At 39.9% G+C, this 23,627-nt stretch overlaps 1 protein-coding gene across 10 annotated transcripts in view; it reads right to left on the bottom strand.

Moving 5' to 3' along the window:
- The window catches only part of ABL2 (ABL proto-oncogene 2, non-receptor tyrosine kinase), a 127,516-nt gene that overhangs the window by 95,318 nt on the left and 8,571 nt on the right, over positions 1–23,627 (bottom strand). The window lies entirely within an intron of this gene.

Below are 23,627 nucleotides of genomic sequence, written 5' to 3'. Positions count from 1 at the left end.
AATACACAAAATGTAGCATGGTGATACAAAAATTGAATATATCAAACAGAAGTTATGCAACATGAGGACAGAATAGAATGTCCAACATATCTAAATACCATTCAAGAGGGAAAGAAAAGAAAAATGAGAAAGAGGCAATATTTGAAGATATAATTGCTGAGACTTTTCCAAAAACTGCTATAGTTTCTGGAAGCACAAAGAATTGCTAGTAGGATAAGAAATCTATACCTAGTCACTTTCCAGTGAAAATGCAAGACACTAAAGACAAAAAAAATTTAACCACCAGATAGAAATGACAGATTGTCTACAGTAAGGACAATTATACCAACAGTTTCTCAATAGCAACAATGGCACCCAAGGGATAATAAAAATATATATATATTGAAAAAGCTAAAGAGTAAATCAAATACTCTTCAAGGCCGTACAACTAAACCTGCTATGATTTTGAGGGCCCTTTTACCCCCACCAAAAGACTATAAACTCAACTCACCAATACATTATAGTTAACTAATTCTTAAGCAGGAAGGGTGTCTGGTTTTCCTCCAGAATATATCTGCTTGGTTAAAAAAAAACCACACATTTAAAAAACAAAAAAGTCCAGGCAAAGTGGCTCACACTTGTAATCCCAGCACTTTGGGAGTCCAGGGAGGGTGGATCCCCTGAGGTCAGGAGTTTGAGACTACCTTGATCAATATGGCGAAACCCCTTCTCTACTAAAAATGCAAAAATTAGCCAGGCATGGTGGTGTGTGCCTGTAGTCCCAGCTAATTGGGAAGCTGAGACAGAATTGTTTAAACCCAGGAGGTAGAGGTTGCAGTGAGCCAAGATCACGCCATTGCATTCCAGCCTGGGTGACGAGAGCGAAACTGTCTCAAAAAAAAAAAAAAAAAAGTTTTCTGCTGGGTACAGTGGCTCACACCTGTAATCCTAGCACTTTAGGAGGCTGAAGTGGGCAGATCACTTGAGCCCAGCAATTCGAGACAAGCCTGGGAAACATGGTGAAACCATGTCTCTACTAAAAATACAAAAATTAGCTGGGCACGGTGGCACACGCCTATAGTCCCGGCTACTTGACAGGCTGAAGTGGGAGGGTCACCTGAGCCTGAGGGGGTCAAAGCTGCAACGAGCTATGCCACGCCACTGCACTCCAGTCTGGATGACAGAGTGAAACCCTGCGTCAAAAAAAAAGTTTTCCAGGTGATTTTGATACACACTCCTAGTTTAAAAGAAAAGGAAAAGGAAGGAAAGGTAAAAAGGGAGAATACGATAAAATAAATGAGACAAAATGTTGACAATTAGGGAATCTAGGCAAAAAGTACATGAGACTTGTTTGTGCTATTCTTGCAACTTTTCTGTAAACCTGAAACTATTTCAAGATTTAAAAAGTTATTTTTAAAAAACCCACCTAGGCCAGGCACGGTGGCTCACGCCTGTAATCCCAGCACTTTGGAAGGTCGAGGTGGGCGGATCACCTGAGGTCAGGAGATTGAGACCAGCCTGGTCAACATGGTGAAACCCCCGTCTCAACTAAAAATACAAGAATTAGCCAGGCATGGTGTCAGGCGCCTGTAATCCCAGCTACCCAGGAGGCTGAGGCAAGAGAATCGCTGGAACCCGGGGTAAGAGGCTGCAGTGAGCCAAGATCATGCCACTGTACTCCAGCCTGGGCAACAGAGCAAGATTCCGTCAAAAAAAAAAAAAAAAAAAAGGCCACATATACCAGAATCACACAATCTGTTTCAAGATGCCACTATCTTTTCTCAACATGAATTCTAGGAATGGTAATAGGGTATCATGTCTATAAAATTATCCAAATTATCCTTTTTTTTTTTTTTTAAGATGGAGTCTTGCTCTGTTGCCCAAGCTGGAGTGCAGTGGCACAATCTCTGCTCACTGCAAACTCCACCTCCCAGGTCCAAGCAATTCTCCTGCCTCAGCCCCCCTAGTAGCTGGGATTACAGGCATGTACCACCATGCCCAGCTAATGTTTGCATTATAAGTAGAGATAAGGGTTTCGCCATGCCAGGCTGGTCTCGAAATCCTGACCTCAGGTGATCCTTCCGCCTCGGCCTCCCAAAGTGCTGGGATTACAGGTATGAGCCACCTGCGCCTGGCAAATTATCCCATTATTATCTGGAAGCATTCGTGATGAGGGAATAGAGATTGGATGTGTTTAAATCAGTTACTGAAACCTACTAACACACAGGTGTCAATAATTCATGACAGCCTCACTGTAAAGATATGGAAACAGTTTCCATGCCTCTCCTATCCTCTTAATGACTTTGTATTTATGATATTCCTAGTTCTTAAACTGTACAAAGTCTCAGTGGGTGACTGTGGAGATCCATTTAAAATTCCATTCTCTAACTTAATGTTTCTTCTCTCCTACTAATTTTCCTATGCAACCTCACATCAAACAACAAACAGAAGAGAAACACAAACTTTACCTTCTCTCTTTTTCTCCCCCTTTAAACTTCTCCAATCTCTCTACATCTTCACAGAAAATGTACTCTAACATTTTGAGTTATTATATGAAAGATGTAGTGGTAGAAGTTTTATATACATTATCTAATTTAATTCTCAAACCACTCTATGCAACAGGCATTATCCTCATTTTATAAATGAAGAAATAATTAGTTCAAACAATCACACAGTTAATACCATAATTTTAACACAAACCTATCTAGTTCCAAAATCCATGCACTTTCTACATCACAATGCTTTCATTTTTTTTTTTTTTTTTTTTTTTTTTTTTGGACACAGGGTCTCTCTCTGTCACCCAGGCTAGAGTGCAGTGGCAATGATCACAGCTCACTGCAGCCTTGAACTTCTGGGCTCAAGCAATCCTCTCACCTCAGCCTCCCAAGTAGCTAGGACTACAGACATGTACCTCCATGCCAGCCAACATTTAATTTTTGGTAGAGTCAGGGTCTCACTGTGTTGCCTAAGCTGGTCTCAAACTCCTAGGCTCAAGCGATCCTCCTGCCTCAGCCTCCCAAAGTGCTAGGATTACAAGCATGAGCAGTGCACTGCACCTGGCCCCCAATGCCTTTTTTTCTTTTTTTTTTTTTTTTCAGACGGAGTCTCCCTCTGTCTCCCAGGCTGGAGTGCAGTGGTGGCAATCTCCTTCTCACTGTAACCTCCTTCTCCCAGGTTCAAGAGATTCTTGTGCCTCAGCCTCCCAAGTAGTTAGGATTATAGGCGCACACCACTCCACCTGGATAATTTTTATATTTTTAGTAGACATGAGGTTTTGCCATGTTGGCCAGACTGGTCTTGAACTCCTGACCTTGAACTCAGGTGATCTACCTACCTCAGCCTCCCAAAGTGCTGGGATTACAGGCATGGGCCACAGTGCCCGGCCCACAATGCTTTCTTGAGTTACATTTACGTTGTCTCACTTTCAGTTCTCCTTCCTGAATAATATATTTCTATACAGTACAGAACCTTATCAGATAGCTAGACACCAAGATATAGTTTCACAAAGATAAAAGTTAAACAGAAGTTTGTCAGTCACAAATTAAGAGCCTTTTTTTCTCTCCTTCAGATCCCAAACTTAATTTTAGTTTCACATATTCTATCCCCTACCCTATTTGGGCACAACTTAAACCCAAAAAATGATACCTACCCATTGAGAGCTTCCTTGTAGAGATTTTGCATGCACATGGTAGATTCCAATTATAAACTTATCTGATCCACTATTGTGCGGGGAGTCTTCAAGAACACCCTCAGATTGGATGATTCACTAGGACTCAGAAAACTCAGCACATAGTTGTACTCATGGCTGTGCTTTATCATAGCAAAGGGATATAAAGCAAAATCAGCAAAGGAAAAAGGTGCATGAGGCAATGTCCAGAGAAAACCAGGCACAAGTGCCCAAAAGTCTTCTCCCAGTGGAGTCACACAAGACACACTTACTTCCTCCAGCAATGAGTTATAACAACATGTGTAAAATGCTGTCTCCAAGGTTCTGCTTAGGGGTTGATCACATAAACACCCTCTGCCTACTACACAGCAAAATTCCAGACTCCCAGACAGAAAGGTGTTCTGTGTAAACCACATTGTTTATACAAACAGCTTAGGCACAACGGGCCACTCTTTTTGGTTCTGGAAATGGTAGGAAACTTCCCCAAATCCAAGTTCCTAGATGCCAGCCAAGGGTCAACTTTGGAAGCAGACCTCGCTAAGGATTATCAGTCTCAATCAGGCCTGCTATGTTAATTCTTTCTGCACAACTGAGATGTTCTCTTTGGAAATAACATGGTTTTTTGTCCTGTTTTTGGAGTTCTGTGTTTTTCTATTCAAAATGCACCCCCATTTCCTGTCATTTTAATTAAAATTACCTTACTGAAATTTGTATCTTTTTTGTAATTTATCAGCTACTTACGCCCAACTTTTAAAACTTTTACAAGCCACAAATACGGTGGATACGCTATGGGATGGTCAAATTATTTGTCTATACTTAAGTAGAATACCTATGAGAAAAATTCTTTTAAGATTTAAAGATGGTAAAAAAAAAATTAATCTTAGCACACTGGGATAAATATCATTTGATACAATTTAACATATATATCATTATTGGTCTTCTATACTGTAACAGAATCGGTAACTATTAATACTTTTTTAGCAAAGAAAAGAAAAACATGGCTCTTACTTCTGCTTATTACCAATTAATATGCACATCTACAGATTAGCTGCTAACACTATGGAAGTGCCATTCTTTTAAAAATCACCACCTAAAAACTAGACAGGAAACCCACGCTTCCCTCTTCTTAAAAGAAATTAACTCACGACATTTTAAAAGGAATTAACCTTGCTGTCCTCCTACACATTTTTGTTTTCAATAGTTAACATTACCTTAGACTGAGTATGTTCTATTCAACGGGTCACAGAAAAAATTAACATCACAAGAATACTTTACCTCAGCTTAAAAATAGGAAAGGAGCTTAAATACCTGTATACAAATGTGTACTTCCTTAGTTTTTGGTTACACCAGCAAATTAAGTAGCACTGGATTGTAAGTGAATTAGTGATTGATCTGTACCCTGAAATAACTGCCTTTTTCCCCTATAATCACTTCTGTTAACATATGTCCTGTCCTTATGTAAACTTAATATGAGCTCAACAGAATGAAGAATACAGACGCCTTCAAGGAACTGAATCTAACAGAGGAAACAAATAACAATAAAAATTGTAAGGCAAAAGTACTGGATGTTAAATAGTGTGAAAAGAAATAAATGTGAAGTAAGTTCTAAAAAGAGATAAAAACAAAAACCAACCACCAAAAACCCTTTCTCCTTCAATTTAAGATCTCCAGTTCAGAAGATTCAGAAAAATGACAACAAAATATTGCCTTGTATATGTTTTGGTTAGCAATACAAAATGATACACATGAAAGAGGCTTTAAAAGGATACACACCCCAGAACTTTTATTAGATTGTTGTCTCCCAGTAGGAAAGTGGGTATGGGGTTTGTTTGTTTCAGTTTTTGCTTATTTTTTTCCCGTAACAAAACATACTGCATTTGTAAAAAGAAAAAATTATTTTTTTCATTTCCTATCAGAGAAGTAATGAATGTAGTAAATAAATGGCTTATATTTTTTTTTCCTAAAGACAAAACAAAATCTGTGTTTTAATAAACATTTTATACTTGCACAAAGAATGTTTTCCTCTCTTCTGTTGCCTTTGTAAGCTGTTTCCTTAAAACTCAGTGATCAAAATAAATAAAATACAACTAAGTACTCCAGAAAAGATCTTCAAATTGGAAACCAGTTAGTATGTACCATCACCTTCCCTATCAGTACAGACTTCCCTCTCACTGAGGTCATCCTCTCCAGGTAACTTTCCTGGATCATCCCTCACTTTCAAGTATTATTATCCCAAAGATCATTCTTCTCAAAGTAAATAGTCTTTTTTTATTGCTATGTTCATTGCAAATAAGAAAAAAAAAAAAAAACCCTCTATTTTTATTGTTACAAGCTATTCACAGAAGCCCATGCATTAAGAAAGACATCTTGGTAGGCAAGAGGTTAGAGTTAGGTCTCAGGTCTCATGTTCCAGCTCTGGCCCCACATACTATACATTATTTCATTTAGTATGGAATTAGGATAAGAGAATTCTTTTGTCAAACTACGTGCCAGTATCACACTGTTTTAAATACTGTATTTTTATAACAGGCAGCATAGCATGGTGGTTAAGGGAGTACACCTTAGCTAAACTGCCTAGCTTTGACTCTTGTCTTTACCACTTCCTTGGCTGTGTGGCCTTGCACACGTTACTTAATATCCCAGTAATTCAATGTCCTTATTTGTAAAATGGAGATGATAATGATACCTATCTAATAGAAAGAGCTGATTTGAGGATTAAATATTTTAGGCTTTTAAAATATTTCCATTTATATATTTATTTACTTAATTTATTTATTTAGAGATGGAGTCTCGCTCTGTCGCCCAGGCTAGAGTACAGGGGCCCGATCGCAGCTCACTGCAACCTCCACCTCCCAGGTTCAAGCAATTCTCCTACCTCAGCCTCCCAAGTAGCTGGGATTACAGGTGGGCATTACCATGCCTAGCTAATTTTTGTATTTTTAGTAGAGATGGGGTTTTGTCACGTTGGCCAGGCTGGTCTCGAACTCCTGACCTCAGGTGATCCACCTGCCTCGGCCTCCCAAAGTGCTGGGATTACAGGCATAAGCCACCACCCCCGGCAAAATATTTCCTTTTACATACTATCTGCTCACTGCAAAAAAAAATTCAAATAACACAGATATATGTAGAGTTAAAAGTGAAAGTTCCCTCTGCATCTCTACTCCTACCACCCAGCAAGGAACCTAAAAAAATACTAAGATGAGCTGGGTCTGGTGGCTCACACCTGTAATCCTAGCACTTTGGGAGGCCTAGGCGGGCAGATCACTTGAGGCCAGGAGTTCAAGACCAGCCTGGCCAAAATGGCAAAACCCCCCCTCTACTAAAAAATACAAAAATTAACCGGACGTGGTGGCGCATGCCTGCAATCCCAGCTACTCGGGAGGCTAAGGCTTGAGAATCGCTTGAACCTGAGAGGCAGAGTGCAGTGAGCCAAGATCGCGCCACTGCACTCCAATCTGGGTGACAGAGCAAGACCCTGTCTAAAAAAAAAAAACAAAACAAAAAAACAAACAAACAAAACAACTAAGATGATTCTTTTAGACCAACTGATAACTTCTTTGTTTCATTCACAGTTGTCTGGACCAAGAGAAACCTCCTCTGAATCTGATTAATAGACTCTGAACATCACTTATTCTAGAGTTTCAGATAAATGTAGTTACTAGATAGAAACATGAGTAGTGTCTCTAAGGAAGGGACTGAGTGCTGCATGTAACATAACAGGTGACCCAAATATTTAGCAACCAGCAGAGCAAAGTCCTTACAACTCTTTTTTTTTTTTTTTTGAGACTGAGTCTCACTCTGTCACCCAGGCTGGAGTGCAGTGGTGCAATCTTGGCTCACTGCAACCGCCACCTCCTGGGTTCAAGAGATTCTCCTGCCTCAGCCTCCTGAGTAGCTGGGATTACAAGTGCGTACCATCACGCCCAGCTAATTTTTAATATTTTTAGTACAGAAGGGGTTTCACCATGTTGGTCAGGCTGGTCTCAAACTTTCGACCTCGTGATCTGCCCATCTTAGCCTCCCGAAGTGCTGGGATTACAGGCATAAACCACCACGCCCGGCCCATTACAACTCCTCATCAAATATTTCCAGCTGCCCTCCCAGGCACATAACAAAACTGCACTTTCTCCATGACCCCCAGCATTACATGAGGCCATATGACTTGCTTTGGCCAGTGAGATATAAAAGGAAGTGATATACATCCCTTCTGGCTTTTAAAGTTTCCACCAGTACTTGACTCAGCACTGTTTCTCTCTGCAATGGTAACTGCCAGCTTTCTAGAATGATGGTTGAAGATTCTTGTCAGCCTGGGTCTCTGGGTGACAAAAAATGGGCATAGCCCACCTCCCACCTCCTTCGGGGGGTCTGAGGGGGTAAGACCCACCTCCTGATCCATATGGGACATGTATTACAAGTGACGAACTTTGGATATGTTAATCCACTGAGATAAGGGAGGGCAGGTAAGGGGGATTGTTATTGTGGGTACTGACTTATCACCTAGTCTATCCTGATTACACAGACCAACTGATTCTAAAGTTAAAATAGAATATAAGTAAACAACAACAGCCAGGAATATTCTGAAAAAAATAGCAATGAAGAGGAACTAGCCCTGCCGATCACAGCAAAAAAAAAAGACCTAATACTTATACAGCACCAACTACATGCTAAGCACTTTTCTAAGCACTTTATATAGCTTAACTCATTTAATCCTTGCATCAGCCCTCTATTAGATAGGTATCATTATCATCTCTATTTTACAAATAAGGACATTGAATTACAGGGATGTTGAATAACATGCCCAAGGTCACACAGCTAAGAAAGTGGTAAAGACAAGACTCAAAGCTAGGCAGTTTAGTTCAAGTCTATACCCTTAACTACCATTATACATTATAATGTATACATGTACATTATAAAAGTACAATTAGGCCGGGCGCGGTGGCTCAAGCCTGTAATCCCAGCACTTTGGGAGGCCAAGGCGGGTGGATCACGAGGTCAGGAGATCGAGACTATCCTGGCTAACATGGTGAAACCCCGTCTCTACTAAAAATACAAAAAACTAGCCGGGCGTGGTGGCGGGCGCCTGTAGTCTCAGCTACTTGGGAAGAGGCGGGAGAATGGCGTGAACCCGGGAGGCGGAGCTTGCAGTGAGCCGAGATCACGCCACTGCACTCCAGCCTGGGAGCACGGCGAGACTCCATCTCAAAAAAAAAAAAAAAAAAAAAAGTACAATTAAAACAGTGTGATATCAGCACATTATTTGACAAGCAAATTAAGAGAACATAAAGTGCAGAAATAGAATCAAATGCACACAGGATTTAGCATACAAAAAGGTGGATAAAAGCTTATTCAATACATAGTTATTCTGAAATCCCCATCCTCTTTCCATAAGCAATTCCAAATTCAAGGCATCTAGTCAACAGCCATACTAGCACATGTCTAAAATGACACATATCAGGGTTTGTACTAGGACACTGTTTACAACAGCAAAAATTGAAAACAAAATAATTATATAATTCATCCACATAATGAAACACCATGCATCCATTTAAAAAAAATAATAAAAGCAAGTTTTTTATTTACTGACATGAAAGAATTTCCAACATAAGCTATATAATAGCATCCATTGATCTAGGGGAAAAAAAAAGAATGGGGAGAATACACATGGATACAGGTACATATGCATAATATATCTCTGAAAGTATACACAAGGAACTGGTGATTTGGATTGCCAAAATTTGGGTGGCTGAGGAAAAGGAGTGGAAGGAAGACTTCAAACTGCATCTTTTGAATTTTGGACCACATAAATGTACTGACCCTTCAATAAACAAACAAATCATTTAAATTTTTTTAAAAAGACTGAGCCATTTAGCAGCAGGGATAAATGCCGAAAGAATAGATTGAGAATTCTCTTGATAAAGGAGCAGAGCAGCCATTACACTCCACATACAAGCTGAAACTGAAAAAGCCAGCTGGAAGAAAGGAAAACTGAACAGATGTACAGAGCGAAAAAGAAATGCCAAACCTTGCAGTTCCTGAGAGAGACAGAATATGCAGTCTTAATTTCTAATAGCTTGCCAGCTCCAGTTTCCATCAGGCACAGCTGTACAATGATGCCTGTCCATGAAGTGTCGTGATCTCCAGTATGCCCATATAACAACAGTCCCTTCCATTACCTTCTGAAGTTAGCTCCTCTGATTCTCCATTCTTTTTTTTTTTTTTTCTTCTTCTTCTTTTTAGGGCCTCTACCACTAGCTGTTCTATCTATCTGAATAAGAAGCTATTTTAGGATCATTTCAAAGCGTCCTTTGTGAGAGAGGAAAGATTGTGATTTACCTAAGTGAAGTGCTGGACATACCCAATCAGAATGTTAGTATTAAAGCAAAAAACAACTATACATTATAAGTCCAGAAGCACAGAAATCTGCTAATTAACCCTAGGCACAGAACAAGTCTGACACAATATACTACCCTGTATTAAGGTCTCAAAATTATCTCAGCCTCAACATTTTTTAGATTGTTTTTAAATTTATTTACAATTGTCTGAAACCTATGTCAACCAATAAAAATGTTAAAAATTAATGTTTAAAAAGCAATAATGGCTATCACTTTTTGAGTACTTAAGATTCATCATGCACTCGCTGATAATTTTACATGTAATAATTCCTTAATTCTCACAACTCTATAAGGTAGGTATTATTAGCATACCTATTTTACTGGTGAGAAAAGAGACACATAGAGAATGAATAACTTGCCCAGGAATACATTATTTCTAAGGTCTCTTCAGGTTGTAAATTTTTTTATACCTATGTCAAGCTACCAAAATCAGAAATTTAACACAGGATCTAAACCCACATGGACTGTCACCAGAGTCCATGCTATTAACAGCATGCTTATAAATGATTACATCTCTAATGTTGTCACTGAAAACAATCAGAAAATTTAAATGCTTCACGAATTATCAGTGTAAGAAAACTAGGTCAGGAAAATCATTCTAATAATCTCTTAAATATCCTTTTTTTTTTTGAATAAGTATTTTTCTAGTAATAGCAGTTACCTACTTTGCCTTTATAAATATTTACTTCAGACTCATGTCTACAAAATATCTGAGAAAGGCACAAAAATAGTACACGAAGACTAGTCTCAAAATAAATCAGTTATATTAACCCTTAATAAAGTGAATTGTATATGTTATATATATTTTTTCAACTTTTAAGTTCAGGGTGTACATGTGCAGATTTGTCACATGGGTAAATTGTGCATCACTAAGGTTTGGGGTACGAATAATCCTGTCACCCAAGTAGTAAGCACAGTGCCCAACAGGTTTTTCAACCCTTGCTGCTCCCATTCTTTCCCCTCTAGTAGTTCCCAGTGTCTATTATTCCCATCTTTATGTCCATTTGTACTCAATGCTCAGCTCCCACTTGTAGTGAGAACATGGGGTATTTGGTTTTCTGTTCCTGTATTAATTCACTTAGGATAATGGCCTCCAGCTGCATCCATGTTGCTGCAAAGGCCATTATTTTGTTCTTTTTTATGGCTGCATGTATATATTTGATTTCTCTTATCATATTATCATGAAGGCTTTGGACTGGAATATCAATGTGGGATATCTCCCCTTAGATGCAGCAGAGAATTGGGAAACCACAAAACTTATAATCAAGCTCTGCAACCTACTAGCTGTGTGGCCTGACGGCAGAAGACAATCTCTCTTAGCCAAATGTCCTTGTCTGTAAAGCCAGAGAGTATGTTCAGCTCTTAGAGCAGTTCTGAGAATTAAATGAAATAGCAGGATAGTGTCTGACACACAAGCACCCAGTCCCTAAACCATTCTACCACTAAAGCACAATGGTTAAGAGTGTAACTTTTGGAGTTATACATGCCTCGTTCTAAAAACTGTTTTCATCATTTATCAGCTAAGAATTAAATGAGATAAAGTTTACAGAAATGTTGGCACATAAATGCTCAATAAATAATGTAATAATACTACCAAAAGCGAAAAATAAACACTAACAAAAAATAACTAGAAACTAAATCTAGAAAAATGGGTTAGATTCTAGTTGTTCTGTGCTCTAAGACTGGGTTTAGGGCACACTAGTCCAAAATACAGCACCTTGGCATTTGAGGAACCAGCAGAAGCGAAGAGGTCTCTCTGACCTTCTCCAGCCCCTCTCCTCTGAAGCAGACCATACAAGAATTACCTGATCTTCTCTGAAGCAGGTTATAAGACCCTCAATTCCAGAGGTACCCTCCCTTTACTCAGAGGAAAGGAATGTCCTTCTCTCTGAAGACACAGGGACATTGAGAAGAATCTGACCAAACAAGCCTTGCTAAGTTCCCCCTAGGTTATTATCATTAGATCATTCTCCCTTTGTCCGATCAGACTTCTACACACTGTCCACTCTCCATCAAACCTAACCATAAAAATACACAATTTTCCCTGTTTATTTGGGTCTTCATTTCTGAAGGCTCCATGTCACATAAAACTTAAATAAATCTGTATGTTCTTCTCATTAATCTGTCCTTTGCCGTAGTGGTCTCAGCCATGAACCTAGCAATGGATGAAGAAAAGATACTACTTTTTCTCCTCATACATTTACTGTTAAGCTATGGGTCCATAATCAACTTGTTTCAACTACCCAAGTATCAATGACCCATCTGTAATTCAAGTGTATTAGAATATATGACTTCTACAGTCTCTTCTAGTTCTAAATTTTCATACCTATGTCTCTCTAGCTACCAAAATCAAAAATTTTATCTTAAAAACAACCAACACCCTCATACAAATACTCACTCTCAGGAAAAAGAAAACCAAACCAGAAGGAGATTCAGAGAAATTCAGAGATTCAGAGAAATGACCCCAAATGGCCAGCTCTTAAACTGCAGCCAAAGATTTCAAGTAATAAGAAACATTTTTTTTATTTTTGTTTTTAGAGACAGGGTCTCACTCTGCCACCCAGACTGGAGTGCAGTGGCACAATCATACCTCACTGTAACCTCAAACTCTTGGGGTCAAGCAATCCTCCTACCTCAGCCTCCCTAGTAGCTAGGACTATAGGCACACAGCTAACTTTTAATTTTATCTTTAAAGACAGGGGTCTTGCTATGTTGCCCAGGATGGTCTCAAACTCCTGCCTCAAGCGATCTTCCCCCTTAGCCTCCTAAAGTGGCATGAGCCACTGTACCAGGACAGAAATATGTTAAAAGCAAATACTTGAAATGAGAAAAAAAATGATTTTAAAAAGCAACACCAGCCAGGCATGGTGGCTCACACCTATAATCCCAGCACTTTGAGAGGCTGAGGTGGACAGATCACCTGAGGTCAGGAGTTCGAGACCAGCCTGGCCAATATGGTGAAGCCCGTCTCTACCAAAAATACAAAAATTAGCTGGGCGTGGTGGTACACACCTGTAAACCTAGCTACATGGTAGGCTGAGGCAGGAGAATCGCTTGAACACGGGAGGTGGAGGTTGCAGTGAGCTCAGATCGTGTCACCTGCACTCTAGCAGTGACAGAGCAAGACTTTATCTCACCAAAAAAAAAAAAAAAAAAAAAACCTTTAAGAGGAAAAGTTTTAAAGGATAAAAATATTTCACCAGGTGTGGTGGCACATGCCTGTAATCCCAGCACTTTGGGAGGCCAAGGTAGGCGGATCACGAGGTCAGGAGATCGAGACCATCCTGGCTAATGCAGTGAAACCCCACCTCTACAACAAAATACAAAAAAAATGAGCCGGGCGTAGTGGCGGGCACCTGTAATCCCAGCTACTCGGGAGGCTAAGGCAGGAGAATTGCTTGAACCTGGGAGGTGGAGGCTGCAGTAAGCCGAGATCATACCACTGCACTCCAGCCTGGGCAACAGAGCAAGACTGTCTCAAAATAAATAAATAAATAAACAAAAATAAAAGTATTCCATATACTGCCAGATATTTAAATATAAACAGATGAGCATGACCTCAGACTTAAGAATATTCAAGCTTGGAAGCTTGGAAAAATATTTGCTCAGAGCTGACGCCACCTTGACAACCACAGCATATAGCCAAGATGACTTTTCTCTTTAAAGATAGTTAATAATTTCAGAAAACAGAAGACTTGAAACAATTAGACCAAAGAACTTATAAAAGCATTAGAATTTTTCCAAATAGCAGGGTTAATGAAAGAACAAAATAAAACAGAAAACAAGACATATAGTGATAAAGATGGGACTTCAAGAAGTTTCCAGTCTAAGACTTAAAAGTGCAATTAGGCTGGACCTGGTGGCTCACATCTGTTATCCCAGCACTTTGGGAGGCTGAGGTGGGAGAATTGCTTTGAGCCCAGGAGTTTGAGACATACCTGGGCAACAAAGGAGATGCAATCCCTAAAAAAATATTTTTTTAATTTAACCAGGTGGGGTGGTATGTGCCTATAGTCCCAGCTATTCAGGGGGCTGAAGTGGGAGAACCACTTGAGCCTAGGAGAACAAGGCTGCAGTAAGCCTGTACCACTGCACCCCAGCCTTAGCAACAGAGTGAGATCCTGTCTCAAAAAATAAAAATAAAAATAAAATGTTTATAAGTGCAATTAAACTAAAAATACAGTAATCAAAAGAAAAATATATACTGGAGAATAAAACCAAATTTAGGCCAGGTATAGTGGCTCACACCTGTAATCCTAGCACTTTGGAAGGCCGAGGCAAGTGGATCAATTGAGGTCAGAAGTTCGAGACCAGCCTGTTCAACACTGTGAACCTGGGTGATGGAGGTTGCAGTGAGCCAAGATGGCACCACAGCCTGCGTGACAGAGCAAGACTCCCTCTCAAAAAAAAAAAAAATTAAAATAACTGTTTACCAATCAATAACTGCAAAGAAAATTCAGATTGGTTCAAAGCACCTCCGTGGAATAAAATCTGCATTGTAACATGCCAGGTACAATATCTCTGAGTGTACAATGAAGAAAATACTCTCTCCCTATGTATTCGTCCATTCTCACGCTGCTATGAAGAAATACCAGAGACTGGATAATTTATAAAGGAAAGAGGTTTAATTGACTCCCAGTTCTACATGGCTGGGGAGGCCTCAAGAAACTTAAAATCATGGCAGACAGCACCTCTTCACAGGGCAGCAGGAGAGACAACAGCCAAGTGAAGTAGGAAAGCCCCTTATAAAACTATCAGACCTGGTGAGAAATCACCATCAGGAGAACAGCATGGGAGAAACTGCCTCCATGATTTAATTATCTCCACCTGGTCCCACCCTTGACACGTGGGGATTATTACAATTCAAGGTGAGATTTGGGTGGGGACACAGAGCCAAACCATACCATCCTACTTGCTGAATATATCAATTCATTTAAATACTACTGAGTGACTGGCACCATTAAAGGTACAGGCACTACAGGGGTGAACAAGACCAAGTTCCTGTTCTCACAGGGCTTACTATCTAAAGCAGCACTGTTCATTAGAAATATAATGCAAGTTGGGCAGGGCATGGTGGCTCATGCCTGTAATCACAGCACTTTGGGAGGCCAAAGCGGGTGGATCACCTGAAGTCAGGAGTTTGAGACCAGCCTGACCAACATGGAGAAACCCTGTCTCTACTAAAAATACAAAATTAGCCAGGCATGGTGGCATATGCCTGTAATCCCAGCTACTCGGGAGGCTGAGGCAGGAGAATTGCTTGAACTCGGGAGGTGGAGGTTCTGGTGAGCCAAGATCGCGCCATTGCACTCCAGCCTGAGCAACAAGGGCAAAACTCCATCTCAAAAAAAAAAAGAGAAATACAATGCAAGCTGGCTGGGCGCGGTGGCTCATGCCTGTAATCCAAGCACTTTGGGAGGCCGAGGCAAGAGGATCACCTGAGGTCCGGAGCTCAAGACCAGCCTGACCAACATGGAGAAACCCCGTCTCTACCAAAAATACAAAATTAGCCAGGCGTGGTGGCGCATGCCTGTAATCCCAGCTACTCGGGAGGCTGAGGCAGGAGAATCGCTTGAATCCAGGAGGCAGAGGTTGTGGTGAGCCAAGATCACACTATCGCAATCCAGCCTGGGCAACAAGGGTGAAACTCCGTCTCAAAAAAAAAAAAAAAAAAAAGAAAAGAAATATAATGCAAGCTGCAAATGCCATTTTACCTTTTCTAATAACTACATCAAAAATTTAAATTCAAAAAATTAATTTTAATATATATTAGTCTGTTATCTAAAATATTATTTAAAACATGTAATCAATATAAAAAAATTAATGCAGTACTTTATATTCATTTTTTCCATACTGAGTTTTTGAAACACAATGTGTATTTTATTACAGTACTTCTCAATTAGCTTATTTGTATTTATTTATTTTTAAATACAGAAAGGGTCTCACTATATTGCCCAGGCTGGTCTCAAACTCCTGGGCTCAGGTGATCCTCCCACCTCAGCCTTCCAAACTGCTAGGATTACAGGCATGAGTCACCACTTCTGGCCAATACTTCTCAGTTAGGACAAAGGACATTTCAAGTGCTCAAAGAGCCACAGTGGCTACTAGCTGCCATCCTGGACAGTACCAACATAGGGAAGAAATGGACAGGTGCTGCTAATTTTTTTTTCCATTTTAAACCTTGTCATATTCTTTGACTTCTAAAACTGCCTGCATGTATTATTGTGGTAAAAATAACTAAAAAGAGTTCAGGCATGGTGGCTCACACCTGTAATCCCAGTACCTTGGCATGCTGTAGGCAGGAGGATTGCTTGAGCCCAGGAGGCTGCAGGGAGCTATGATCATGCTACTGTACTCCAGCCTGGGTGACAGAGTAAGACTCTATCTCTTAAACAAACAAAACAAAACTCTCTAGAAATATCAGTTTTAAGAAAATAAAAATATCAGTACAAAGTTATTAGATGCAATACAAGTAAGGCAACCAAACCTAGACTCAAGATGGACATACAAAATCAAGGCTTCCTATATGTTAGCAATAAGCAATTAGGAAAGATTACACTTAAAACAAAAATCATAAAATGTCCACTAATAAACCTACCAAGTAATGTCCAAAAACAAGATGAAGAAAATGAAAAATCTTTTACTGAGGGGCAAAAAAATATTTGCCTGGACTGGCAAAGGGATGTCATGTTCTTGGCCATAAGAACACAATAATGAAACAATGTCAATTGACCCCCAAATTAACCTATAATTTGACATAATGACCATCAAAATCTCCTAAATCTTAACAACATAATCCTAAAGATCTTTGGAAGATATACGATGCAACATCTAAGCCAGGTGTGGTGGCTCACGCCTATAATCCCAGCACTTTGGGAGGCCGAGGCGGGTGGATCACGAGGTAAGTAGATCGACACCATCCTGGCTAACACGGTGAACCCCATCTCTACTGAAAATACAAAAAAATTAGCCAGGCATGGCAGGCACCTGTAGTCCCAGCTACTTGGGAGGCTGAGGCAGGAGAATGGCATGAACCTGGGAGGCGGAGCTTGCAGTGAGCTGACATGGCGCCACTGCACTCCAGCCTGAGTGATAGAGCGAGACTCCATCTCAAAAAAAAAAAAAAAGATGCAACATCTAAATAAAATTTTAAGAACAACAACATGATTGGGGAACTAATCAGATATACATATACACTATACAAGCTTACAATAATTAAAATAGTATATTAACAATGTGCAGGAGGAGACAAAGATCAATGGAACAATAGAGTTTTAAAACAATCTATATATATATGAGAATATAATATATGATAAATATGGCTTTTCAAATCAGTGGAGAACTGATGGACTATGCATAAATTAATATGATGGAAAAACATTAAGTTGGTTCCAGGCTCAAATATATATACCCTTCGGATGGATTCAAATTACAAATATAAAGAAAAAACACAGGAAAGATGGAGAAGATTTAAATAATCTTATAAACAAGTATTCATCAGTAAGAAAGTGGTTAAATATATGGCTAGAGGATGGGACACTATAAAGCTGTCAAAAAGGATGAGTAATCTACAAACACTGGAATAGAAAGATCTTCCAGACAAACACACACACAAAAACTGGGGGTCCGGCATGGTGGCTCATGCCCGTAATCCCAGCACTTGGGGAGACCACGGTGGGTGGATTGCCTGAGATCAGGTGTTTGAGACCAGCCTGGCTAACATGGTGAAATCCCTTCTCTACTAAAATTACAAAAATTAGCCAGGTGTGGTGGCACGTGTCTATAGTCCCAGCTACTCGGGAGGCTGAGGCAGGAGAATCGCTTGAACCCAGGAGGTGGACGTTGCAATGAGCAGAGATCGTACCACTGCACTCCAGCCTGGGCGACAGAACAAGACTCGGTCTACGAGAAAAAAAAAAAAAAACTGGGGAGAAAATTCATACAGTATAATGCCATTTATGAAACAGCAAGAGAAGTATTAATATATATACTCATATATATGTAAATACATAGAAAGTTCTGAAATGGCTGGGTGTGGAAAACACCTATCAAACCACAAACAGTAGTTTCTTCTAAAAAGAGAATATGTATTGGGCCAAGAATGTCAAAGGGTACTTTCATGTCTAGTCTATATGCTTCTGAATTATTATTTTTTTAACCTTGAGATACCTTTGTATATTTTTATGTAATTGAAAAATGCATGGCCAGGCGCTGTGGCTCATGCCTGTAATCCCAGAACTTTAGGAGGCGAAGGCAGGTGGATCACTTGAGGCCTGGAGTCTGAAACCAGCCTGGACAATATGGCATAACCCTTTCTTTACTAAAAACACAAAAATCAGCCGGGTGTGGTGGCGCACGCCTATAATCCCAGCTACTCAGAGGCAGAGGTTGTAGTGAGCTGAGATCGTGCCACTGCACTCCAGCCTAGGCAACAGAGTGAGACTCTGTCTCAAAAAAAAAAAGAAGAAGAAGAAAAGAAAAATGCCAATTTCAAAATAAGTAAAAGAAGGCTACTGTAACAAAAACTTTTGTGTATCAACCTTTCTTTCCTATAAGGAACAGATGAGTGATAGATTGTACTTCTTAGTATTGTCAGGTTTTTTTTTTTAATGTTTTCTTAGTAATTACCTAGAAACAAAATGCTAAGTGGTAATCTTCAGTCCTAACTCAGTATTGTTATTTTAATTTGCTGGAATTAACACGCAGAGAGAAACATGTTAACAAAATTGCATGTGTACGTATTACATATTATACTAAGCTCCAGAACATTTTCTTTGACCTTATCTGCATGAAGTGAAAGGTTTCTGAACACTTCTCCCTAGAAAGCAAACCCAAGAATACAAATGGCCTGGGCCTGCCCAGCTTTAGTGTTCTGCTGGATCAAAAGCCAATGCTGGCAGAGTTCACTATGGAGAAGCCGGCAGTTCTATCACAGCAGAATCAGCACATTTACAGCAACAAGCAAAGTGGGAAAAAGGCTCAGTGTTGTTTTATATTTTTAAGCAACTAAGTTTAAACTTTGGATAGTAATATATTTAATGTGTATTTATCCATGCATTTATTTGAGTGAATTTCATATGAAAATACTTACAGAATGTTTTAATTAGTATAATGACAACAAATTTACATACTGAAATTATGCACTCAATCCAAAAAGGCAATGATTGGTAACCAAGAGTTTTTGCACAAAAAATCCTCACAAACACAGACACACAAATCTCTTTTTAGTTGTTTCGTAAGGATGTTCATCAACATCTATTTGATCAGCAACAATCTTTTAGATAGCAGTTCTAAATTGTATCTAAAAATTCTCTCAGAGCCATCAACATAGGCAATTAGTATAGAATAAATGAATAAAAAAACAGAAAATGCTCTGGAGTGTTAAGCTAAAATTTTTTTAAAATTCTCCTGCCATATTACTTGGGGGAAAAGGTCTTTATAAGTTGCATATTGCAATAATAAGCTAAATATATTATGTGGTTACATAGATTCTTCTTTTTTTGGCTGGAGTGCAGTGGCATGATCTGGGCCTGCAACCTCCACCTCCCAGGTTCAAGCAATTCTTCTGCCTCAGCCTCCTGAGTAGCTGCAACTACAGGCGTGCGCCACCATGCCCAGCTAATTTTTGTATTTTTAGTAGAGACGGGGTTTCACCACATTGGTCAGGCTGGTCTTGAAGGCCTGACCTCATGATCCACCTGCCTCGGCATCCCAGAGTGCTGGGGATTACAGGCATGAGCCACCTCGCCTGGCCAGTTACATAGATTCTAATATGAGATCATTGGAGGCCAGGTGTGGTGGCTCACGCCTGTAATGCCAACACTTTGGGAGGCCAAGGCGGGTGGCTCACTTGAGGTCAGGAGTTCAAGACCAGCCTGGTCAACGGGGTGAAACCCTGTCCCTACTAAAAATACAAAAATTAGCCAGGCATGGTGGCACGCACCTGTAATCCCACCTCTGTGGGAGGCTGAGGAAGGAAAATCGCTTGAACTCAGGAGATCGAGGCTGAACCCAAGAGGCCGAGATTGCAGTGAGCCAAGATAGCACCATTGCACTCCAGCCTGGGTGACAGAGCCAGACTCCGTCTCAAAAAAAAAAAAAAAAGGCCGCTCGGCATGTGGCTCAGCTGGGTGCGGTGGCTCACACCTGTAATCTGTAATCCCAGCACTTTGGGATGCCAAGGTGGATGAGTCATCTGAGATCAAGAGTTCGAGACTAGCCTGGCCAACATGGTGAAACCCTATCTCTACTAAAAATACAAAAATTAGCCAGGTGTGATGGCGCACGCCTGTGGTCCCAGCTACTCAGGAGGCTCAGGCAGGAGAATCGCTTGAACCCGGGGGGTGGAGGTTGCAGTGAGCCTCAATCACGCCATTGCACTCCAGCCTCGGCAACAGAGCAAGACTCCGTCTCAAAAATAAAATAAAATAAAATATTAGTAACACTAGGCCTAAAGATTAAGACAGTAGTTCAACATTACCATGAGATTCCAAATGGTACGGTGAGTGCCTACCTCTCCTTCATTAGACCATCATATATATCTAAGACTCAATCCATAGCCACATACAATCTAACCCTGGCCTACCAGTCTGAAAACCTCATCACTGGTCAAGACAGATGGGGTAAAAAATGCCTAAAAATATTTGTGTATGTATACATACATATGTATAACTACAAACACACATATTCTAAAAGATAACTAGGTACCATCATATACCAAAACTATAGAATCACAAATAGACATCCCATCTTCTTTGGTCTCTAATATTTTTTAATTTGAGCAACTAGGGTTTTACGAGTTTTAAAAGAAAAAACAGATATTGAGTACTCAGAACATGACTGGCACATAGCCCTCAATAAATGCCAATTATTTCATTACCTAATTCTTCCAGGAACTGAAGCCCAATCTGCTCAAGAATGAATCAGCAGAACTGTTTCCTACTTCCCCTTTCCCTGGTAACTCCAGATTCTTTCAAAAATGTGTCTCTCAAGAGACCTCTAATGTATGAACTTATAGAGATAAACCACCAAAAAAATGGTGTAAGACTGTGGTGACTTGCATGTGGACACTAACAGGCTAGGAACAAATGAATTTCTGAACTAGTTTTGAAGAGAGTACATTACATCCTGTTTTCTGACAGTCATTGAATCACCTCTGACCAAGTACTCTTCTTTTTTTTCTTTCAAGACAGAGTCTTGCTCTGTTGCCCAGGCTGGAGTGTAGTAGTATGATCTCGTAGTGTATGTAGTGGTATGTGTGATTGCAGCCCACTGCAGCCTCTGCCTCTCTGGTTCAAGCAATTCTCCTGCTTCAACCACCCGAGTAGCTGGGACTACAGGCACATGCTGCCACACCCGGTTAATTTTTGTATTTTTAGTAGAGATGGGGTTTCACCATGTTGCCCAAGATGGTCTTGATCTCCTGACATTGTGATCCGCCCACCTTGGCCTCCCAAAGTGCTGGGATTACAGGTGTGAGCCACCATGCCAGGCCAAGTACTCTTCTTAATCTCACATGACCAGGGGATTCTCAAAGCATGGTCCCCAACCAGCAGCACCTATAACACCTGAAAATTTGCCAGAAATGCATATTATTGAGCTCCTCCTCAGCCCTAAATCAGAAAACCTGGAGGTGGGACCCAGCAATCTGCTTTTACAAGCTCTCCACACTCAAGTTTCAGAACTGTTCTATATGATTTGAAGTAGCTACATATTTACCTAGTCCAGAAGACATTTGTTAACATTGAAAAGGTTCTGAAGTATTTTGAAGTCTCTATATATGCAGTGCCATATTAAGAAAAAGCCCATTTGACTCACAACTTCAAGAAGATAATCGTACTAAACAAGTTTGTTTCTTTTTGAGACAGGTTCTCATTCTGTCACCCAGGCTGGAGTGCCGTGACATGATTATGGTTCACTGCAGCCTCAACCTCCTGGCCTCAAGTGATCCTCTCACCTTAGCCTCCCCAGTAGCTGGAACTACAGGTGTACACTAGCATACCTGGCTAGGTTTTGTATTTTTTGTAGAGACAAGGTTTCGCCATGTTGCCCAGGCTGGTCTTGAACTCCTGAGCTTAAAGCAATTCACCTGCTTCGGCCTCCCAAAATGCTGGGATTACAGGCGTGAGCTACCATGCCTGTCCTAAACAAGCTTTTAAGAAGAAACTTTACATCCAGAGGTAAAAGAAAGAAAGAAGAGAACAAAAGAAGAAAACAGAGAACAAAAAAAAAAGGTCTTAAAGGATGTCAGATAAAGAAGGTTACAACAAAGTCATTTTAAAAAGTCATTAACTATTAACCAGCAAACAAATGGGCCAACTTAGAATGAAGTCTCTATCAACTTTAAATTTGCATTTGCCAGTGTTTCTGGTTTAAGTTATTTGATGGAAGAAAAAGATGTCTGTAAGAACCATGCACTACATATACTGACACCCAATCCCTAAGACAAAGACAAATGGTCTAGAGAAGGTATGACTTACCTTACAAGGAAGGTAGACCTAAAGTGATTTCAGATTCTCCTGTGATTTCAGATCCCCAAAATTCCCTTACCTTTTACTGCTTTCTGAAAATCCTCTAATAAGAGTAACTTAATAAGAAGAGAAAATAAAGTAATAAATATAAATGCTAAGGCAATTCTACGCTTTGGCATGCCATCGCAGTAACAACGGCAGTGCTTAGGTTTACAAAACATTTTCACATACAACTCATATAATCTTCACAATCATCTTGAGGTAAATAATGACAATGAAACTGATATTTATTGAGCACCACAGTACCTGGCACTTCCTTAAGAGTCTCGTACAATTTTATCATTTAATTATTGCAACAACCTGTTGTGAGGGATAAACCATGTACCAATGTCAGACACAAAGCAGGATTTATATCCAATTATAACTGATTTTAAAACCCACATTCTCTAAATCTCTACACTATGGCAAGACTTGGAGACAAAACTATCAGTCCCAGCTCTATCCTTTAACAGCTATGTGACCTCAAGAAGTCACTTAATTTTCTAAACTCCTCTTCATCTACAAAATGGGAAGATTAATACCTGCTTCACCTATTTCAGAGTATTTGTAAAGGTCAAATGAGATGAAAGACATAAAGGTCTTCAAAAGCTCTAAAAACTACACAAATATTATCATCATTCCCTATTTTGAAAGAGACTGAAGCAAAGAAGAATAAAAACATACAATGGTGGGGGGATGCTGGTTTTTCTGGTTTGGTTTTTGTTTTCTGTTTAAAGTAGGTTGAGCACCAGCTGCCTGCCACTTGCGAGCTGGGTGTGTGCTACACAGGAGAGTGCCTTGTTTAGGAGGTGGTTGCTTTGTCAGGAAAATCTACTACCAAGGAAGAAATTACCAAACCATGTCTTTTTTTCTATTTATGGAGTAGTTCACAGCAAATCTTGAGTGTTTTGACTAAAGCATGGAATGCAGAAAACAAACTTCAGCTTGTGCTTTAATCTCTTCTGAAATTCTACAGGTGTGTGTTTTATAAGCCGTATATGGCAGAAGTTTAAGCCAATCTGAAAGTCTGGTTTTTAGTAGCATTATTGTTGACAACTACATACTGCTGAATGTTCAACT

The sequence above is a fragment of the Papio anubis genome, chromosome 1 (assembly GCF_008728515.1).
Source record: "Papio anubis isolate 15944 chromosome 1, Panubis1.0, whole genome shotgun sequence".
Lineage (NCBI taxonomy): Eukaryota > Metazoa > Chordata > Mammalia > Primates > Cercopithecidae > Papio > Papio anubis.
Note: the sequence above shows the minus strand (reverse complement) of the source record. Positions and strands in the feature narration are given on the sequence as shown.